Source organism: Petaurus breviceps, unplaced genomic scaffold, assembly GCF_028583685.1.
Source record: "Petaurus breviceps papuanus isolate PSGF00001 unplaced genomic scaffold, PetGlider_PUasm1.0 186, whole genome shotgun sequence".
In the NCBI taxonomy this organism is placed as follows: Eukaryota; Metazoa; Chordata; class Mammalia; order Diprotodontia; family Petauridae; genus Petaurus; species Petaurus breviceps.
This window is the reverse complement of record NW_027185798.1, coordinates 55,242,018-55,258,969: the sequence shown is the minus strand read 5'-3', so window position 1 is coordinate 55,258,969 and position 16,952 is coordinate 55,242,018. Positions and strand designations below refer to the sequence as shown.

General features: G+C 38.0%; 1 long non-coding RNA gene across 1 annotated transcript in view; it reads left to right on the top strand.

Moving 5' to 3' along the window:
- LOC138162939 (uncharacterized) overlaps nt 1-16,530 on the top strand; it is a 92,087-nt gene extending 75,557 nt beyond the window's left edge. Inside the window, exon 4 of the long non-coding RNA XR_011168756.1 lies at nt 15,097-16,530. This is a non-coding gene — a long non-coding RNA (uncharacterized lncRNA). The remainder of the gene's footprint in view (nt 1-15,096) is intronic.
- The last annotated feature ends 422 nt before the right edge of the window (nt 16,531-16,952 follow it).

Sequence of the window (16,952 nt, the reverse complement as noted above, 5' to 3'; positions counted from 1 at the left end):
GAGAGAGAGAGAGAGAGAGAGAGAGAGAGAGAGAGAGAGAGAATTCTTCTCAAAAAATATTTCCTTCTACTAGACAAAATATATTTGGGATCAGTATTTGAATGACTGCCTCTTTCAACTGACCTCAAACAGGTCATAAAGTATATTATCAAATAAAATAATCTATTTAACCATGAGAGTAGTTTTAAACATATGACAGAATTTTTATAGAAAATGAAATCTTAAAAATTATTTAGCTCTTTAAGATTCTGGATCTTGGATTAGCTGCAAAGTCTGAGCCAACAGATATAAAGAATGTCTTTAAATCACCCAAGACAAATTAAAGAGTTTCTATAACCATCTAAAGAAAAGTCTAAAAAATGAAATTATATTCTCTATGTGGGAGTAGAAAGAAAGCTAAAGGTAGAGTTATTTACCAGCATTCTTTTCTATAGTTACTAGACAAAAGTTCTCTGTACTGAAACTATTTACCTCTCTTGTTTCCTTCTTCTCTCCTACTGAAAGCCAACAAGTGAGCAGAACAGTGGAGAACCAAAATCAGATTGACAGGAACATTTCTTCAAAATATGTAAAATACTGGTGTGGAATCATAATGTAACATTTTTTTATTGGTCTATACTTAGATTGCAAATAATATAGTAAGGTCAACTACAATATTTAGTAGATCTCTGTAGCTGAGCAGTGGAGATAGAGAAGGACTGGTTGGAGAGATAGAAGGAAAGCAGTAAAACTGTCATCTCTGAAATCAAGGGAGATAATTGTATCCAGTAAGAAGGTATGGTCAATAGTGTCAGAAGTTAAAGAGTTATCAAGAAGGATGGGGACTCAAAATATACCCCAGCAGTGGACAAAGCTGGAGTAAGTCCAACCAAGCTATAAAGACTTTGAGTATAAGTTCATAGATAGATTACTATCCATGGATGAGTTTAGCTAAGTTTGAAGAAGCTCATCACAAAAGTTTGGTCACTAGATGATGATGTTTTTGGCCAAAGTGAGGTATGAATACATCTACAAAAAGGAAGGGCTGCTCTGTATTAGTGTAGGGAGCCCACACCTCAATGGAATCAGTTTTTGAAGTTCTGAAGAAATTTTCTAAAATAATCATTTCTTCTCCATTAAAAATGATCTATAATATAACAACAAAATTTGTTACAGAACTTACTGTAAATAGAGCACTGTTCTTAGCCTCGGAGGTGTTTCAAAGTTTTATAAGATTCTGTCTGCCCTCAAAAAGTTTGCAGTCTAGCAGGCAAATAGGACTCAGACAGAGACAGGGATTACTAGTCAGTCAATAAACACTTACTAATCGCTTATTATGTGTCAGAAAATGTGCTAAATTCTGGGAATACAAAGAAAGGTTAAAAAAAAACCAACTAGTTCCTGCCCTCTGGAATCTCATATCCTACTTGGGAGACAATTATACAAACATCTATGTTTATGTGATATTTTAATTAGAGTTATAAAGCAAAGTTCTATGAGATACCTGAGGTCATTGCTAAACTCATAAATCAAGGAAATCTTGGAAGAAGTGACATTTGCATAGGCTTCAAAAGGGGAGTTCTATAGGCAAAGAGGATATACCGTGTTTCCCCGATAATAAGACACTGTCTTATTAAATTTTTTGGAAAGAAAAACACCAGAGGGCTTATTTTCAGGGGAGGGCTTATGTTGTCCTGCCTCAGCTCTCCTCTGAGGCACTGCTCTCAATGGCGCCAGCAAGCAAATCACTGGGGAAGAACAGGATGACGCGCTCACTGCTGCAGCTCTGATTGGATGCAGCTCGGAGCGCGGCGTGCGTTTCACCGGGGGGGGGGGCGCGGTGCATACAGAGGGTACCATAATGTAGCGTGTAGCACAGGGGATCACCTTCACTACAGTAGCAATCTCAATAGGGCTTATTTTCGGGGGAGGGCTTATTTTAGAGGAATCTTACACAGTAAGGGGAGGGCTTATTTTCGGGATAGGTCTTATTATCAGGGAAACACGGTATTAGTGATGAAGTGGAAAAAAGCCAGATTTGGAAAGAGCTGAGGAGGAAGTAGGTTCAAAAGAAGAAGTATTAGATACAAACACTGCCTCAAGAAACCCAATAGTAAAGAGAAGTGTGAATGCTACCTAAATGGGATAGAATCATTAAGGGGTGGGGTTTTTTTTAAGTACTGAGAAAGCCTTTACCATATTTATATGCAAATGGGAAAGAGCCAGTGATGGCACTGAAAGATGCATGAGAGAGGGGGAGAGAGAGAGAGAGAGACAGAGAGAGAGAGACAGAGAGAGACAGACAGAGAGACAGACAGAGAGAGAGAGAGAGAGAGAGAGACAGAGACAGAGACAGAGACTATGCAAGTAGTTTTAATGGTTAGTGAGAAGGAGATTCCTTCTTTGGTTTCAAGAGACAGAGAGAGAGACAAAGAGAGAGACAGAGAGAGAGAGAGATAGAGACAGAGACAGAGAGAGACAGAGAAAGAGACAGAGAGAGAGAGACAGAGACAGAGAGACAGAGACAGACAGAGACAGAGAGAGACAGAGAGACAGAGACAGAGAGGGAGAGAGACAGAGACAGAGACAGAGAGAGAAGAGAGAGAGAATAAATTTTGGAGTCAGGTTCCATTCCAAGGGGAATGGAATTAAGGCTATACAAGTAGTTTTAATGGTTAGTGAGAAGGATATTCCTTCTTTGGTTTCAGAAGCAAGAGAAGGTGATGATGTGAGAAAAGTTTGAAGATTGTAAAGGCAGAGCTAAGAGAATTCAGATGGAACGACCTCAACTTTCTCAGTGAGGAAAGAGACTGACTAGATAATCTGCTGTATATGTGTATGGTGGGGAAAGGGCAAGCAGTTAGGAGCAAGAAAAAGAAGAAATGGTTTAACACAGTTGCTGTGGAAAATAAAATGAGTCATTAGGGGTAGGTGAAAAAGATTCTCAAACATGTTCCAAAGAAGATTATGAACCATGGATTGATAGTGGCTAAAATCAGATAAAATCTATTGCTTTTCTTCAACTATACTCAGAAGCTCTAAAACAGTATTTTAAAAATTGGATAGAGAGGATTCCTGAGGAATAGATATTCATAAGTTGGTAATGGCAAAGGAAGTCTATGATTATAGCTAATTAGTTTTTTACATATCAGACCATTGTAATGGAAATGCAAATTTAAAGATCTTCCCTGCCCCTAGGCTAAAGTGCACCCAGAGCCTGGGGTGGGAGGCTTGTTTTTCAGTTGATACTTTTTGATTGGGCATTGGGTCAATAAGGTTGTTACATTCTCTGAGCCAGGAGAAGGCTATATAAGCCCTGATGTGTAGCTTTGTTTTGGGGGGCTCACTTTGAGAAGTGTGCTGTGATTTGATCAGATGCAACTCTGGGATTCTCGTGGTTGCCAGCCGCGAGCCCCGCCCCCCCCCCTTGAAAAACCCAGATGTTGATTTGGTATGGATGTAATGTTTGGACAGTTTGAAAACTGTCTACTTGATCTGTTTCTCTGTCTTGATAATTCTGTCTGTATATTCTGAAGTGTGGGGTGCTGACCTTTTCCCCCTGAACTAGGTAAATGATACATATTTGACTGATTAAAGTAAGCTTGTTAACCCATTTTGAGTTACTTTCCTCTAACAAAGCAAATCTAAGAACCCGTGGTGGCAGCGACCCTGGGAACTCTGGGGTGCTTGCTGCTACAACCATGGGTCAATGTTGAGTTTGGAGGTAAGTGCCAGATTAAGAGATATGGACTGAGAGAAGAAACATAGGTCAGATAACTAAGATCTCAGTAAGATTGAAGAGAAATGTAGTGTGAATGACACAGTTGGTAAAAGTAGACAGGAGACTGTAATCAGAGTAAGATTTCAAAGTCTTTGGTCTTAGAAGTGGGACAATTCTGAGAGATGGTATGAACTAATCGACCAACCAATTGATCGATAACCATTATTGACTGCCTGTTCTGTGCCAAATACACATGAAAAAGTTCATTTTACTCAGTATCATTGTTAAGTTGAAGTGGAATGGATTAGGAAATTATTGGATTATGGAAATCGAAGAATTTTGGAGACAGGATTTTGGAGGTGTAGCAAACATGCATATTGATGAATGATGGCAAAGAATAGGATTCTACGAGCCATACACTAAAGTCACTAAACAAATTAAGATAATAACTCATATTTATTCCTTATTATAATATTTTATAATATTATATTATTTATAATATGTTATTATTATAAATATATATTTATTATCATTCTAATAACAATTAGAAGACAACAAGGATGATGGGAAGGTTCAACAAGAAGTCTACAGGGATCCCAAAAGAGGAAATGTCATTAAGGAAAGATAGTCAATAACAGATCTGGAATAAGCAGTGTAGAACAGAGAGTAGATGCATCCCCCTTTCTGTCCCTATAAGTTGCAGATAAGGTGCAGTGGAGATTGGAGAAGTGATGTTCGATGGAAAAGATTTTAAGTGGAGTGATGCCTTAAGGTCAGAATCAGTTTTTAATGAAAACAAGCATCCAAAACATTGTGGGTTAAAAAGTTTAAGGCAGTAGGGGAATTTTCTGACAATTAAGTGGGAGGTACATAGGGCACAATGAAATAATTGGCTGCACATTAGTGAACTGGGTTGGAGGGGGACTGGGGAAAAGTAAACATAATTAGAATAGGAGCAAATGGCTTTTCAAGAGAACTACTGGCATGCTACTTGAACCTAAGGTGGTAAAACTGTATTGGCAAGATTTGAAGATCCAATCCAAGAGAAGCTAGATTGGTGTCATATGCTCCATCAGCAAAAGTTAATCAATAGAGGATTTCCTGTAAATTTGCAGGAAAGGTATTTCCAGATGCTGAGGATAAACTTAAACGCCAACCCTCTTACTCCCTTCAAATTTTCAACAGGAGATATAAAAATATGACATATATGCATTGCTGAGTACTGAAATTCTTAAATGGGAGATTAGTTCTGACAAGAGTCAAAATAATGAGGCATTAGAGCAGCAACTGGAAATATCTTGGCAGGTTAAGCTTCCTGACAGATGCACATGCTGGAGAATGACTGACTTGAGAGTTGCCTTGGGGTGTATATATGTGTATACACATATGCGCGTGCACACACACACTCACAACATATATATATATTTAAGCTGGTTTCCTTGAGCTCCTTCTTCTTCAGAAAATTCTCAAGGAATTTGAACTTCAATAGGATTTTGCATAGTTTCCTTACAGACCAAACCAAGATTTTTTTCCCTTTTAAAAGTAGACAAAAAAAAAGAAATGTTTGTCAAACATTTTTCTTTAACCTTGATTATTCAACTTTGTGAGAAAAAGTTGTGAGAAAAGGACTGATGCAGTGACAGGCCTTGATGACTGGACAGTAGCAAGTCTAGCTCACCTGGGATGGAATGCTGTACAAAGCTCTTCAGGATGTGCCAAGTGGGTAAAGATGCCTTTTTGGCTCTGGGCCATATGAATTATTCTCTAACCAACTTAAAAAAAAAATTAATTGATTTAACAAAAGAGCTGGTCAAAGTTCATTTAACAAAATGATCTGGTCAGTATTTGAAAAAGTCAGGAGTTTTCAATTCACTCTTTCAAATATCATGCCTGGTACAGAAAATGTACAATCTAGTCAATGTGAATGATACAAAGAAGGTATACTCATGGTCAAATGTAGTTCACACAGAATTTGGTATGATTCCATTAACTTTTGTTTTGAGAAGTTGAATTTGATTGGTAAGATTCTTCTGGGAATGAAAAGTAGATTTCTACTTTGAATACATTTGGGAAAGGAAAATGAAAACATAGAGGGAATTCAATGCCAGAGACAAGAACTATATCAGAATTATCAATTTGCAGAGAGATGAAAGGGCTAAATGGGTTATCAATCCCAGAGAACTTATTTTAAATATCCCCAACGAGTGGTTATCCAGACTTTGCAAGCAAATGTCAATTGAGGAGGGACTTGCAAGTTCCCTAGGCATCCCATCCCACTTTGGGTTAGTTTTAATTGTTGGGAAAGTTTTCCTTTCTTCTTCTTTTCAATTCCTACCCATTATTCTTGATTCTGTCCTCCATAGCCAACCAGAACAAGACTAATTAATCTCTCTTTTATTTGTTAATTCTTTAAATATTTAAAAGATAGGTATCATGCTACTGTATTTCCTCCATTCTAAGATAAATATCTTCCATTCAGCCCAAACCTGAGGTCCCTTGTGATATTGCTATCTTCCTCTGAATACTTTCTAGTCTATCATTGTCCTTCCAAAAATATAGAATCTAGAAATGTGATCTGACCATGGAAAAGTACAGTGACCCATCACCTAACTAGTACTTACAACTATGATTATCTCAAAGCAGTCCAAGATTGAAACTGAATTTTTAGCTTCCATGTTATGATATATTGAGTGACACCCCTAGGTTTTCATAGCCAAATATTCCTCATATTTTATTTGTGAAGTTAGTTATTATTGTTTTTTTTTTCAGTTTAGGTACAAGAGTTAAGATTTATCTCCATTCAGTTTCACTATATTTGGTCCAATGTTTTAGCTTGTGGAGATATTTCTAAATTTGATTAACAGTAAGCTCTGTCACTTAATGCCTTGAACTAGTCATTTAACTTCAGCTTCTTCACTTATAAAATCAGAGCACTGGACTAGATAACCTCTGAAATCCTTCATAGGAACCTCTGAATCTGATTCCACAATACAACATCCTGTCATGTATTAGCTATGCTCTCCTGTCTTTGTGGCCATCTGCAAATTGATTAGCCTAGCATCTATACTTTCAAATACATCACTGATAACAATGTAAAAACAAAAATCATAGGGCCATGGTCTAATCCCTGAGGTAATTCTCTAGAGATATTATTCAAGTTGACATCAAACTTGTCCATGAGGCTAGTGTGAGAGGTTGTTGAAGGGTGGGATTCTTGCTCAGTTACTAATTGGACTAGCTGGCCTCCAAGTTTTCATCTAAGACTGAAATCTGTGTCATGAACTTTTACGAAAGTGTCGATGTTGCTTCACAGTCAAGCAGGCTGCACCGATTCCCAGGACTTCCCAGAGCACCGCCAAGAATTAAAGCCAAGCCAAAGCAAACAAAGCAAAATAAAACACAACACATAGGATAATTAAGGAAACAAGGGGATGATATAAGATGGTTACATGGTTTGGAGGGAAAGGGTTACAAGTCAGAAGAGGTAGACAGATATTCCCCAAAGCTATAAGGTAGCCACAAGAGAGCTCAGGTCAAAGGACTGACATTTTAGAACATTCCAGACCCTGGGCTAGTAAAAGTCCCCAATTGTTGCTCCCACAAGGATCTAGTAACTTTGTCTTTTAAGCTCTGGAATGAAAAATCTGCCAGCACAGTATTACACCAACTGACCTTGGCCAGAATGTTCATTGTTGACCTTTTATTCCTAGTCTTTCCAAGCAAGGGCACCTGCTCTGGGTGGGTAAAGGAGCCTGGGAACAGCCTGGATGCTATAGGGGTTTAGGGACTTGCCGTCTAGTTTCCTCATCATCACTGCTATTTTCCAAGGGCAACTAAAGTTGGCTGAGAGGACCTTGGCTCTGAGAACCTTAACAACAGCAAGCTGGTAAAGGTCTGTGCTCTTTATTAACATCAGATTCCCTACAAGAGTGGCAAGTGCTTAGGCCAAGCAGACAATAAAAGTGGGACTGAAGCAGACCACAAAGTGATTTCAAACATGTGATGCTGGTGCTGCCTACTAATGTTTAGTCCTGACCACACATCTGTCTTTCCCACTTCTTCTGATTGCATTCCAACTATGGGAACCACAGGAATTGACCACAGGCAAGAAAAGCCATGAGTTCTGTAATATCAATCTTTGCCGCAAAGTAAATGGACTGGCCTGTTAAAGTGCACGTTCAGGATGAAATAGTTGCACTTTGTGTTAAATAACAATTCATTCTGACATATCATTCACTCTTGTTGGACAGACTGCTATCATATAGACTCACACTTTCTTGGCATTCTTCACTTTTATACATGTTTGGAAGAAAGAATCCCTGAAAATAACTTCATATTGCCTATGAATTTCAGCACAAAAACCCAAAAATCAACCCTTTGATTCCTAGGTCTTTAACAGGCAAAAAAGGAATAATTCAAAAGTGTAAGTCCTGACAGTAATGGCAAGCAACAACCTCATATTATTTGTAACTGTTACAGTCTAGGAAGTCACAAGATAACATTTTATTTTCTTTCTGAAAAATCTAGGCAGAAATGTTTAAAGCTATACATAGAATGTCTACCCACTGAACATATCCATCTGAAATAAGTTATGGATAATTTAGTTGGTCTCTCTAATTCCTTTTTACTCCCAGTCTTTCTGCTTTCCAATTTATCCTACAAACACATGTGTCTGATTTAATCAGAAGTCACTTGCTCAAGAATCTTCAGTGGCTCCCTCCTGCATCTAGGTTAAAATATAAACTCAGGGGTGGCCAGGTAGCACAGTGAGTAAGAGCACCGGCTCCAGTGTCGCGATGACCTGGGGATTGAATCCGGACTCAGACACTCAGACACTTAGCACCCACCCAGAAACACCTGGCCGTGTAACCTTAAGCAAGTTATTTAACCCCGATTGCTTAAAAAAAGAAATATATATATATATATATATAAAAACTCAGTTTATCATTTAAAATTCTTTAAATTCTGTTTTTAATATACCATATTCTAGCCATTCTGGTCCACCTGTTATTCCCTGAAATAGGCATTCAATTCCTTTTCCCTGTCTTTTAATGGGCTGTCCCTAAGGATAGTAAGGTCTCATCTCTGCATCTTAAAATCTGAGGTCATTGTCACTTAACAGTTAATAGTGTAGGGAATGAATTATATTAGCATTTCCATTTAGTAAAAACAAAACACGAGAGGAAACAAAATGAATAAGCAAAAGAAAATCTCTAACCATCAGGTCCTTCTAGAAGTGGAAACTATTGAATGAAGAGGAGCTGGGTTCTTAATCTTTAGATCAAGATCTTTGAACCTGCCTGGTATATTAAAATGAGGAATCCTTTTGTGTCCAGGTTGGGGTAAAAGGCCAGTGAGGTCCCTTCTAACTCTTACCTTCTGCGATTCTGGATGAGGTCCCAAAGTGGCATATGGCCTTGCCTTAGGTATACATTGGTATAGAAGAAATAAGCTTTTTCATAAGAAAACAGATAGGCAAAGGGAGGGAAGTATAGAGTTAGATAGTATTGCATGTTAAGAAGGTATACTTGTGGGGCGGCTAGGTGGTGCAATGGATAGAGCACCAATCCTGGAGACAGGAGGACCTGAGTTCAAATCTAGACACAGACAATTACTAGCTGTGTGACCCTGAGCAGGTCAATTAACTGTGATTGTCAAAAAAAAAAAAAAAAAAAGGATGGTTGCTGGAGGAAATGTAGGAACCATAGGGGAGACTTTGAGTGAAGAAAAATAGAGGGATAAATAGAAGCAATTTCATTATCAGAGTATACTACAAATATGAAGAAAGAGGAATTTAAGAAACAAATTACAAGCCTGGCACACAAGTACAATGTAGGAATGATGAGAGACATTAATTACTCAGTGATATGCTAGAGCTCGCTTGCTTTCTCTCTAGGCTTTGTGAGAAGAGTACTGATTGAAATGATTTCTGATAGAATTTAGCTGCCTTGTTCTGGCAACTATTTTACATTGGTTATACTATTTTATAAATGTAGATAACTAGAATCAACATCTTTTATCTTTAAAAATTCTCATTTTTCTGAGTCAACAGCTTCCTTAAAAATGTCAATTCAGAGTTGATGCTGTAATGCTTTGCATTTTTCTTATCTATGTTCATATGAATTTTTGCTTTTTCTCCAACTAAAACTAGGCTTTTTTTTACCCCCTCCAATCTAACCATATAGTGACATCTGCTTTAGGAATGATTCCCACACTAGTAACTAATCATTTTTGGTGACATTCTGAGATCATCGATTTCATTTTTTTGGAAATGGTGTTTGGTATGCAAGCCTGATGCCTTCCAATACCCTTACTGAAGGAAGTGTTCCTGGCATATAGGCATGAGGCTACTCAGCACGCTATAAGTCTCTGGTCTTGTTCACTTTATAATCCTCAATGTATTTTAATATATATTTTTCAGTGTCCTCTGCACCTACATTGAAGTTACCAAGGGTCAAGATGTGCACTGGTGTGATTTGGAAGATCTTGTCAAATTGTTTGTTTTATATAAGAGCTCCAGAGTAGGATTTGTTTTATTCATTGAGTTTCATTCAACTGAGATGCCTGGCATTTCATGGTGATCTGCTTTGATTGACATAGCTAACACATGGGATATCCTATACCTCACCTACCCTTTGTAATTAAATGCCTCAAAAAGACTATCTACAGAAGGTGCCTCCAGTTTCTCTCCTCTCATTATTTTCTTAGACCCTATAATCTGACTTCTGACCTTATCATTCCACTGAAACTCCTATCTTCAAAGTTACTAATGATATCTTGGTTGCCAAATGGCCTTTTCTCAATCCTCCTTCTTTTTGACCTCACTGCAGCCCTTGATATTGTTGATTCTCTCCTTGATACTCTCTTCTCTCTAGGTGTTCAGGAGGACACACTCTCTCTCCTGGTTCTCCTCCAACCTATCTGACAGTTCCTTCTCTGTTTCCTTTACTAGATCTTCCTCCAGATCCACCTTCTAAACATAGGTGTTTCTCAAGGTTCTATCTTGGGCCCTCTTCTCTCCCCTTTCTATATTACTTTACTTGGTGATCTTTTCAGCTCCCATTGATTAAATTATCATCTCTATGCTGATAATTTTCAAATCTTCCTTGCCTAAGCCAATCTCTCTGCTGACTTGGAATTTCATGTCTCCTATTGCCTTTCAGACATCTCAGATTAGGAGTTTAGTAGACATCTGAAACTCAATATGTCCAAAATAGAAATCATTATCTTTCTCCACAAACCCTCCTATATTACTCCTTACCTTATGTTTGTTTTATATCACATCTGACTTTCTGGCACACACATGTCTGGGTCATTCTCTGGACCAGGCCACTAGATCTCTGTTCTGACTCAACCTTCTCTTTTACTGTAGAGGGCAACATTGTTCTCCAAGGTCTTCAGGCTCACAAGTTACGAGTCATCCTGGATTCCTTATTATCTCCCACTTCCCATATCCAATCTGTTACCAAGGCCCGCTGTAATATCTTTCATATATTCCCCCTTCTCCTCTAACACTGCCACCACTCTAGGGAAGTACTTCATTTCCTCATACCTGGATTATTCATGTAGACTGCTAGAGCATCCGCCTGCCTCAAGTCTCTCTCCATTTCAATCTATCCTCCATTCAGTTGGAAAATTGATTTTCCTAAAGTATAAATTTGATCTTGTCACCCACTCACCATCTATTTAATAAATTATAATGACTTCATATTGCCTCTAGAACCAAATGCAAAATGCTTTGTTTGGCATTCAGAGCTCTATATAACTTAGTCCTACCTTTCCAGTCTCCTTATACCTTATACTGTTTGATCCAATGATACTGGCCTTCTGGTTATTCCACCAACAAGAGTGGCCATCTCTAGGCTCCAAGAATTTACTCTGGCTTTCCCTGTGTGCCTGGAATGGTCTCCCTCTTCCACATGGCTGCTACCTTCCTGGTACTCCTTTAGTCCCAACTAAAATCCCAACTTGGACAGGAAGCCTTCATTACCAACCCCTCTTCATTCCAGGGCTTTCTAATATCAATTATTTTCTATTTATCTTGTAGATATCTTGCTTTGTATATATTTGTTTGCATGCTGTCTCTCCCCATTAGACTAGAAGCTCCTTGAGGGTAGAGACTATCTTTTGCCTCTTTTTGTATACCCCGTACTTAGCACAGTGCCCAACCCATAGTAGGCACTTAATAAGTGTTTATTGAATTGGATTCAATGGAGTGGTAATGAAGCAAGTGAATTTTGGTTTGGGAACCCACAAGAATGGTGGATAGGTGATGGGATGGAATGTGAAGTATGATTTAGGGTCTGGGGTCAGTTAGATATTCTGGTCCATGGGCATTCATCTGGACTGACTCACTAATCTGAACAGCATTGTGTAAGGCCAAGCACCAGCAGCTTTCCATAGGATGGCTGCTGTGACAACTTTTCAAGGTTCTGATTACATAGTATAGTGAACACTCGATTTATTCAATAACAAATAAGAGTGAAACATTCACAGTAAATCAAGATACAGCATTCACAATGTTACAAGTTACCACAGAAAATCAAAATACAGCATTCATAACAGCTTATCACTAAAATGGCCACATAGTTTTCACCACAGTGATCACAAAATTTTGAAGAAAGAACAATCATTTAGTAACTCAATCATTCAATCATCTCAATCATTCAATCATCCTTAAAGAAGCCTGCCTCCTTAAGGGACACAAAGTACAATAGCCAAAGTTCTCCACTCATGGGGCACACTAAGTTAGCTCAATCAGTCACTTATTCAGTTACTTATTCACTATTCAATCATCAGAAAATACACCAGCCCTCCACCCCTAGGTCACTAGTAAACTACAATTTCTCAGTCAGTACACAGTATCCAAGTAAAGTCTTCTTTCATTTTGACTCAGGGTGGTCTTTCAGATTCCCTGGATCCCCTTCCGTGGTCCCAGATCCTACCTGGATCAACCAAACTGTCACCTGGGTTCAAAGGCAGACAGTTCCCAGGTCCTTTTCCAGCTCTCTGAGTACTTCTTGTTCCATGCTGAATCTCACAACCTCCAGTTCACCTTAAATCCTTCACAGTCTCTGTTCCCAGGAAGTCAAGGCTCAACAAAGCCACCCACAAACAGGTTAATAAAAGTACCAGCCTCACAGTAATGCTTTCTCAGTCTTTGGCAGCTCTGGCTGGCCCTTGGACTCAGCAGAAGTTTCAGCTGGTTCCCAGAATCAAAACACTTCACCCAGGTTCCCAAAATCCAAATCATTTTCTCCAGCCTAGGGGGCCTTTTCTCTTCAGTCTCCCCAGCAACAGCAGCTTGTGCCTCCACGAAGCTTGCTACAAGATCTATGTGACCCAGTAGGGACTTCTTGTAAACACACACACACACACACACACACACACACACACACACACACCCATTAGCTCCTTCCTGTTTCAGCCAAGCCCTTCCTGTTACATAAGCAACAGGGGTTCATACCTTCTGTTTCTTTAACAGAGACTTGATTAATTACCAAGTGTTAAGTACCTCTCAGTTTAGCAATACAAAAGAAACTCCAAATTTCATTACTATTACACATAGCCTCAAGGAAGAGATTCCAAACTTGAACAGATTGAGTTAGAACAGAGGTCTAGTGGCCTGGTCCAGAAAATGCCCCAGAGATGGTTGGGGCAGAAAGTTAGATGTGCTATAAAACAGGCTGAAGGTGAAAATCAATAAGCAAAAAAATGGGTAGAAACTTTAAATTTTTTGAGGCACAATAGGATAATTAGGGACAAGGCAAAAATGTATTTGCATGACTGAGCTTGATTCATATTGAAGAGCTCATTAGCATTTTAGCATTCATCAAGTGTTTCCCTTACAACTGTTTCAGACTAAATACTTGATGCAAATAAAAATTGCTGTCAGTTTCATAGAAGAGACTCTTAAGGGTTATATTTTCATTTTAAAGTCCATATAACAGAGAGTTGAAAGTTGAAAGGGACCTTAGGGAGGATCTAATCTAAACAGATCATTTTACAGGTGAAGAAACAGAACTTCAGAAAGGTTAAGTGATTTTCACAAGATTGCTTGAGAAAAGAATAGCAACAAATCAATAGAAGAAACTAGGTCCTCTGACTCTGGACCCATTACTTTCTCCACTACCATACTGTCTTCAACTAAAGATTGCTTATTAGTAATTGTTGACATATAGGACCAAACTTGATTTTGAAAATAATGGTCTTAATTTGTAGTAAGTTTCAATCCATAGAATTATATTGAACATATACCAATCACAGTATCTTTAGAAAAAGAACAAAAATTAAAATAGTTCTCTTCTCCAAAGTTCTGACATCCACTTTTTCCCTTACACATGTACACAGTGTCATGTCAAATTCTCTCCACAATCAAGCGTGTCCTAAAATGTCCTAAACTTGGATAGAAATTCATCATATATTACATATTGAAATTTCAGGCTAATAGGAAGGAAGTCCCACCTAGTGCCATATGCTACCTGTTCTTCCTACTCATAAATTTGGCCAAGATCAAGCATTATGAGTCAATGTGGAATTCTAGATGGTAGTTTCTAATTGGTATGGAGCTTAGAAGGAATTTTGTAATGTTGTTTAGTTATTTCAGTTATGCTTGATTCTTCATGACCCCATCTTGACAAAGATGATGGAATGGTTTGCTATTTTCTTCTCCAGATCATTTTACAGAAGAGGAAAATGAGATGAACAGGGTTAAGTGACTTGCCCAAGGTCACACAAATAGGATGTGTCTTAGGTTGGATTTGAACTCAGATCTTTGAGACTCCAGGCCCAGTGCTCAATCCACTATAGTACCTAGTTGTCTACGTCAAATCACTGGGAAAAAACAAAACACATATCTGTGAATGGGGAAGTTGTTAAATACTATTAATCACCTTAGAACCTACACAAAATCCTACTCTGATGATTCAGCATGGTATGGAGGTGATCATAGGTTCTTTAAGGCTATATTTAACAGAGTATATTCTCTAGGAGGTTCTACAAGTTTGGAAAGTTTTGCATGTGGGATTGTTAACAGACTGCATGCTGTCTAAGACATAGCCTACTTAAGCAGAGAGAGATTCATCACCAGAGATCACCCAGTAGGTACAAAAAATTTTTGAAGGACAATAACCAACAAGTCGCTGCGTGTGTGTGTGCTAGTGAATGTGTGTGTGTGTGTGTGTGTGTGTGTGTGTGTGGTTAAACCTAGGTCTTACCGTGTCCCTGATCTGGTTTTCTGTCCAATAGTGCCTCTCAACTTTAGAAAGAGAGTAACAAAACTGCCCCTTAATTTTTCTGAGTCATTGGCCTCCTTGAAAATTTTTCTCATTTGTATATCTTCCCCAATTTTGTTATTTTATTATGTAGTTGTAACATCTTTTTCATCTTTTTTATAGAAGCTCTTTGCACTCCAACTTTGGACAATGACTGCATAGTCCATGAGGTGTTACATAGTGAAATGCCAAAGGCCACGAAGATGAGGACAATTGGACTAGATCAAGTCTACAAAGAGGAGAACCATGTTGATGATACTACAGGGTTTTAAAAAAAATTATTAATAATATCTTATTTTTCCAATAACATATAAAGATGTTTCAACATTCATTTTTGTAAAATTTTGAGCTCCAAATTTTTCTCCTTCCTTCCCCTTCCCCAAGACAGCAAGTAATCTGATATAGGTTATACATGTACAATCATGTTAAATATATTTCTATATTAGTCATGTTGTGAAAGAAGAATTACAACAAAAAGGAAAAATGACAAGAAAGACAAAAAAAAAAACAGTGAAAATTGTATGTTTTTATCTGCTTTCAGACTCCATAGTTCTTTCTCTAGGTGTGGTCAGCACATTCCATCACAAGTCTTTTGGAATTGTCTTGGATCATTGTATTGCTAAGAGCTCAATCTATCATAGTTAATCATCACACAATGTTGCTGTTACTGTGTACAATGTTTGTCTGGTTCTGTTCAATTCACTTAGCATCAGGTCGTGTAAGTCTTTTCAGGTTTTTCTGAAATCAGCCTACTTATTTCTTATAGCACAATAGAATTCCATTGCATTAATTATACCACGATTTGTTTAGCCATTCCCCAATTAATGGGAATCCCCTCAATTTCAATTCTTTGACACTACAAAAGAGCTGCTATAGATATTTTTGTACATGTGGGTCCTTTACCCTTTTCATGATCTACAAACTTAATAGTGGTATTACTGGATTAAAGAGTATGTAGTTTGCTTATCCTTTGGGCATAGTTCCAAACTATTCTCCAGAATGGTTGGATCAATTCACAACTCCATCAACAATGCATTAATATTCCAATTTTCCCACATATCCAACATTTATCATTTTCCTTTTCTGTCATATTAGCCACTCTGATGATACTACAGTTTTGAGAGCATTTAATGCCATGTTGCCTCTAAATAGAAGAAACTGAGTCACATGAATCCACTAGCAGGAGCCCCTACATTCACCTAGGACAAAGAATACTTATCTGGACTTCTTAGTTTGGGTTTTAATTAGAATATATGAAATGAGCTCCTTATTTGTTACCACTTAAGCAGATCCTTACTTTAATTCCATTAAATGACAGGGAGTACAGTGACTCCTAAGAGTTAACAGCATATCCTTAAAGGCAAGCCCCTAATTTAATTCCATGATCCACTGTGTGCACCATCAGTTACATGCACACATTCCAAATTAATTCCTTTCCAGTCATCTAGTGAATGTCATTTTAGAGTGGGAAAGTACCTAACCATTTGCTCAAGGAGGTCAGAATTTATTTCCTGAGTAAGTTTCATTGTAAGCCAAAGAGAGTATCAAATTGGTTCACATGAATGGCTCTTCCATTCTTCTGTTCACTCCTTATCCTATTTCAAAGGAAAACAAAAATAAAACAACACTGAATTTGGAGTTAAAAGACCTAGGTTTGAATCTCTCACTCTAATAACAGCTACTCATGAGACCTTAGGCAAATCTCCAGTTTTCAGTTTCCTCACTGTAAAATAAAATACTTGGAATAGATGATTTCAAAGATCTTCTCCAGGTCTAGTCCTCTGATTTTTTTTTTTTTCTTTTTTGCTTTTTTGAGGGCAATTGGGGTTAAGTGACTTGCCCAAAGTCACATGGCTAATTAGTGTGTCAAGTGTCTGGGGCCAAATTTGAACTCAGGTCCTCCTGACTCCAAGGTCAGTGCTCTATTCATTGTGCCACCTAGCCACCTCTGATTTTAATGATCTATAGCAAAGGCCACC